Below are 6,799 nucleotides of genomic sequence, written 5' to 3' on the forward strand. Positions count from 1 at the left end.
TTAGCATGCTGATTTTATAAAATGTGATGATATTATTTACTTATTTCATGAACCCCCATATACTCAGTACATCCTTAAAGTTTTGATCCACATATATGTCTATGTGATACATTGTCTCAGAATGTAGGTTCAGGTGCTCAGTCTCAGTAGCATGAGTGATTCTCGAGCATCTCATCTACATCCCTGTAGTTAGTGAGTCCTCATAGTTTGGGGACTTAGTTATTCATACTTTTTGTTTATTAGTAGATGTTCCTTTATTTATTTCAGACAGTCTGAGTCAGCTGGGGCTCTGTCTCAGTGACTCTCTAGATTTAGATAGTAGAGGCTTGTCGAACTACTAGATTTAGTTTTAAACATTTGATTCAGAATTTAGATTTTTTAGTATTGTTTTACCAAGACTTCTATCATGCTTCAGATAAGATTTTCAGCATTATTATTATTTTATATTCAGCTTTCCCCTATGTTGAGATCCAGACTTAGTAGAAAGAAGCCAGGGTTAGCTCAGGACTACTTGTAGTTTAGAGCACCATGTGGCATCCTGGGAACTATATTTTGGGGTGTTACAAACTTGGTATCAAAGCCTAAGGTTTAGACAATCCTAAGGAGTCAGACAAGCTACATTACATAGAGTCTTGATCATCAGTATGAAGTACACCACATCTATAAGCAAGAGGCTATGGAGTGTTTAGGAAATCATCTCTTCATTCATAATATATAGTGTATTTATTGTCTCTATCTGCTTCAAACTCATGCTTTCACATGGCAAAAAATGCCTTCTCATTGAGCTAACGCCTGTAGAAATGATAACCAACCACCTCAGCCCTTAGATCCTTTTAACGAAAATGTGTCACATGCAGAGTTCTAAGCTACCTTTTAGGAGCTAGCCCAAGTAGTGACAGCTAATGATTAGGGCAACCGTCAGGCTGTAGTCCTACCTCAGCAGGATGGGGACTTAGCCTCAGCCAGAACTAGAGATTTTGTGAGGATGAATCTGCCAGAATTCTTTAGGTCAAAAGCAGATGAAGACCCACAGTTTTATCTAGATGAGGTAAAGAATATCACCCAAATTATGCATGTTTCTAAAGAGGAGAGTGTAGAATTGACATTCTATAGGCTGAAGGATGTTGCTTATTATTGGGTTGTGATGTGGAAGAAAAGTAGAGAGAAGAATGCAACTTCTATAACTTGGCAGATATTTTAGGATGCGCTCTTAGACAAGTTTTTCCTATGCGAGATGAGAAAAGCTAAGATAAAAGAGTTCATGAACCTGAGGCAGGGCTCTCTGACAGTGAAGGAGTACTGCTTCAAGTTCAACCAATTTTCTAAGTATGCCTCTGAACAGATGGCTGACCCTAGGTCGAACATGAGTAAGTTTGTGACTGATGTGTCTGGGTTAGTAGTTAAGAAGTGTAGGACTGCTATACTTATTGGAGACATGGATCTTCCTAGATTGATGATGTACTCTTATTAGATTAATGCAAAAAAGGGAAAAGAAAAGAGAGAGAGCAAATAATAGGGATAAAATAGGGAAATTTCACCATGGTCAGAATAGGTTTGGAGGAAGAAACCATTCGCAGTTTTAGAATCATTCATCTATGCCTGCACCTTCTTCAGCCAGTGCTTCACACCCAAAACTAGGTAAGAACAGTGGGGTAAGTCTTCTATGTCCAGATCTCAGAATAGTGTGAGTGGAAAGCCTAATCATCACCCATGTGCTAAGTGTGGTAAAAATTATGTAGGTGAATTTCTATGGGTCCAGAAGGGTTTTTATAGTTGTGGCCAGCAGGGTCACGGAATCAAAGAGTACCCATATGCTAGATGGGGTAATAAAGAGGTTCGTCCTCAGACTCAGGCTAATAGTGCACCAGCTCCTCTAGGTCACCCAACTCCTTCTTAGAGCGTATCATCTAGTACCAGTGGCGGTCAGCACCAAAATTGGTTTTATGCCTTACCATCTCATCAGGACTAGAAAGATTCACCCGATGTTGTGACTGGTATTCTTTGTGTCTTTCATTTTGATGTTTATATATTGTTAGACCCTGGGTCGAGTTTCTCTTATGTGACCCCGCTAGTTGCTGTGAATTTTGAGATAAGTTCTAAAAAGACCCCTGAGTCTTTCTTGGTTTCTACTCCAATAGGTGAGTCAGTTATTGCCAAACAAATTTATAAAAAGTATCCTATCACTATTTTTCATAAATTCATATTAGCAGACCTAATAGAGTTAGATATGGTTGACTTTGATCTTATCCTTGGTATGGATTAACTCTATTCTTGTTATGCTTCTATAGACTGTCACACTCGTGTGGTGAAATTTTAGTTCCCAGATGAGCCAGTGTTTGAGTGGTCAGGTAATTCAGTGTCTCCTAAGAGTCATTTCATATCTTACCTTAAGGCCATAAAATTGATATCCAAAGGTTGCATTTGTCATCTAGTTTGAGTCAAAGACACAAAGTCTAAGACTCCAATACTTTATTCCGTTCGAGTGGCCAACGAGTTCCCTGATGTTTTTCTAGAAGATCTCCAAGGGGTACCTCCCGATAGAGAGATAGAATTTGGTATTGACCTTCTACTGGATACTCAGCCTATTTCTCTCCCTCCTTACCGTATGGCTCCCGCAGAGCTTAAGGAGTTTAAAAATCAACTCAAAGATCTTCTAAATAAAGGCTTCATAAGGCCTAGTATTTCTCCATGGGACGCTTCCATCCTATTTGTGCAAAAGAAAGATGGTTCTTTGCGTATGTGCATTGACTATCGTCAGCTAAATAAAGTTACAATCAATAACAAGTATCCTCTTCCTAGAATTAATGACTTATTTGATCAACTCCAAGGTGAAAGTTATTTCTCAAAGATAGACCCTAGATCCAGCTATCATCAGCTTAAAGTAAGGGAATGTGATATTCCAAAGACAACCTTTAGAACCCGTTATGGTCATTTTGAGTTTCTAGTCATGTCTTTTGGGCTAACCAATGCCCCAACAGCTTTCATGGACCTCATGAATCGAGTGTTCAAGCAGTATCTAGACATGTTTGTCATAGTATTCATAGATGGTATCCTTGTGTACTCCCATAGTAATGATGACCATGTAGATCATCTTAAAGTTTTTTTGCAAACTCTTAGAGACCATCAATTGTTTGCCAAATTCAGCAAGTGTGAATTTTGGCTAAGATCAGTAGCCTTTCTCGATCATATTATCTCCGCCGACGGTATTAGAGTCGATCTCCAAAAGATAGAAGTCGTAAAGAATTTGCCTATACCTATCCCTCCGTCAGACATTAGGAGTTTCTTAGGTTTAACAGGTTATTACTACTATTTTTTAAAGGTTTCTCTTCTATCGCATTCCTATGTCTAGATTAACCCAAAAAAAAAGCTCCTATGGTCAGATTCCTGTAAGAAGAGTTTTTAGGAGTTGAAGACTCGACTCACTTTAGCCTCAATTCTAGCATTACTTGATGGTACCAAAGGCTTTGTTGTTTATTGTGATACCTCTAGAGTTGGTTTGGATTGTGTGTTGATACAGAGAGGTAAGGTCATAGCCTATGCCTCTAGATATTTGAAGCGTCTTGAAAGAAATTAGCCAAACCATGATCTGGAATTAGCTGTTGTGGCGTTTGCTTTGAAAATATGGAGACATTATCTGTTACTGTGCATGTGGATATGTTCACGGACCACAAAAGTTTACAGTATGTGTTTACTCAGAGGGAGTTGAATCTCTGCCAGAGAAGGTGACTGGAATTATTCAAGGACTATGATATGAGTTTTTTGTATCATCCAAGCAAGGCCAATACAGTGTCAGATGCCCTTAGTAGGTTTTCTATAGGAAGTGTTGCTTATGTGGAGAATGATAAAAAAAGTTAGCTCAAGAAGTTCATCGTTTGGCTAAATTGGGTGTAGGTTGGTTGATTCAGCTGAAGGAAATATTTTGGTTCAGAGTAGTTCTGAATCTTTTCTAGTTTCAGAAGTGAAGGAGAAGCAAGATAAGGATTCTAGTATGGTCAAACTGAAGGAGTCGGTTAAAGACCAAAAAGTAAAGGTTTTCTCCCAAGGGGGAGATGGTGTGTTAACATATTGGAATAAATTATGTGTGCCTTGTGTTGATGAGTTGAGAGAGAGAATTATAGCTGAGGCGCATGGTGTACGTTATTCTTTCCATCCAAGAGCTACAAAAATGTACCGCGGCTTGCGAGATATCTATTAGTGGAGTGGAATGAAGAGAGATATAGTGAAGTTTGTAGCAAAGTGTGCAACTTGTCAATAGGTTAAGGTGGAACACCAAAGACTTGGTGGTACGTTGTAAGAGTTTGGTATCCCCACTTAGAAGTGGGAAGAGGTGAATATGGATTTTATGATTGGTTTACCCCAATCGCGACATTATCATGATTTGATTTGGGTTATTGTAGAAAGATTGACTAAGTCAGTGCATTTCTTGCCAGCCCATACGTCCTATACAACTGAGGATTATGCTAAGTTGTATATCCGAGAGTTAGTTATATTGTATGGGGTTCCCTTGTCGATCATCTCAGATAGGGGTACTTAGTTTGCTTCCCAGTTTTGGAGAGCTTTTCAGAAGGATCTTGGTACCCAAGTCCATCTTAGATCAGCTTTCCACCCTCAGATAGATGGTCAAGCAGAGATGACCATCCAAACTCTAGAAGATATGTTGAGGGCATGCACTCTTGATTTCAAGGGTAGTAGGGATGAGCATTTTCCATTGATTGAGTTTGCTTATAATAACAGTTATCATTCTAGCATTCAGATGGCTCCGTTTGAGGCTCTTTATAAGAGGAGACATAGATCACCCATAGGTTGGTTTGAGGTGGGTGAGGATGCTTTGCTTGGGCCTGATGTACTGTTTGAAGCTATGGAAAAAGTTAAGTTGATTAGAGAAAGATTAAAAAAAGCCCAGAGTCATCAGAAATCCTATGCTGATGTAAAATGAAGGGACCTCGAGTTTGAGATTGGTAATCTAGTGCATCTCAAGATTTCACCAGAGTTGTGAGTTGTGTTGGGAAAGTAGCTTATGAGCTTGAGTTGCCCGCAGACTGTCAGCTGTTCATCCTATATTTTACGTCTCTATGCTTAAGAAGAGTATCAGTGACTCCACTATTGTAGTTTCTTTAGAAATCTAAGATAATCAGAACAGTCTTTCTTATGAGGAGATTCCAATTGAGATTTTAAATCATAAGATTCGTAGACTAAGGAACAAAGAAGTTTCATTGGTCAAAGTTATTTGGCGAAATCAGTTTGTTGAGGGTTCCATTTGGGAACTAGAAGTAGATATGCGAGCCAAGTACCCTCACATTTTCTCCGCTAACTCAGATGTAGCTGAAGGTAACACTCTCTCTTGATTGTATTCTTTTATAATCATACGTTACATTCAATTATATAGTTATCCTCAAGTTCATGCACTCATAGATTACTACCTTACAGTTTATTTCAGCTGTGCATGCTACCTTACATTCTTAGATTCCTCAGAATATTAGCTTAACTAGACACATTCGAGGATGAATGTTCCCAAGGGGAAGATATTTAATACCCCACACTTTTCCTAGCTTAAATTCATCCCTAGAATGTCAAAGGATATCTTCCAAAACAAATATAATTTATTTGGCATGGAATTCCTTAGATTTAGATTTTCCATTGCATAGGAAATTGAATTAGATTTCCAACGATATAAGATTCGCCTAAATCCGATAACTGAGTAAAAACTTATGGTTATTTTAAGTTCCAATCGTAAAACACCATCGTTTGGACCCATAGCGCGTCGCGGATCATTGTAAATTTCCAATTGTCCCATTGTAGTGGCCCTCCGCAATATTAGTATATCACGGAGAGGGTCAATTTCTCGTTTATCAATTTCCAATGGCCCTCCGCGATATTAGCGCATCATGGAGAAGGTTAATTTCCCATTTGTCAATTTCCAGAGGTCCAACATGATAATTGCGCGTCGCGCCATATGCCAAAATGGCATTCCAAAGGGGCACCACGATGTCTCCGCATCGTGGAGTCTGCCCAGTTTCCATTCGTTGATTTCCAGTGAGCCACCGCGATAATGGCGCATCGCGGTGGCCACCCAGATCGGAAAAATATGCATTTTTCAGTTTCGTATAAACATTTAAAGGGGGTATTTTGGTAAATCTCCAACCCCCAATCCATCCAAAAACTAAATATTAATCATATTTTAAGCACTTTATACTCTTTATTTACCATTATTTTCAAAAACAAAACCCTAGAAATCAAAAGCTCTTTCTTCAAGAAACCCAAATTCTTTCATTAATTTTTCAAGTAAATTCAAGACTAAGGATTCCCACGACAAGAACTCTAAGAATTGATCTCCAAAGCATCAATAGGAATCTAAGATTCAAGTTTCTCAACAAAGATCATCAATTTAATGTATGTGGGATTTGAACAAGGATACTTCTTTCATCCTTGTGCCCAAAACTTTACTTTAATTACAAATTTACTACAATTTATGAGATTTCCCATGAAATTCAAGTTAGGGTTTATACCCATTATCATTACTTGCAAGATTATGAGATTTTCATTGATTTAGAAGTTGAAATTACATGAATTTATTCATATTTCTATGCATTGTGCAGTAATTTTTAGATTTTATGATGAATTATAAGTGTTTCAGATTTCAGATTTTCAGATTTTACGTTATATGTTTTATCATTTATGATTTATGATCTTCAGATTTCAGATTACTCAAGCCTGTGTGAGTCATTTATATTTAGCATACATAATTTTATCAACTGTGATGATATTGTTTACTTATTGCATGCACCCTTATATACTCAGT

The sequence above is a fragment of the Capsicum annuum genome, unplaced genomic scaffold (assembly GCF_002878395.1).
Source record: "Capsicum annuum cultivar UCD-10X-F1 unplaced genomic scaffold, UCD10Xv1.1 ctg1489, whole genome shotgun sequence".
NCBI classification, from domain to species: Eukaryota; Viridiplantae; Streptophyta; class Magnoliopsida; order Solanales; family Solanaceae; genus Capsicum; species Capsicum annuum.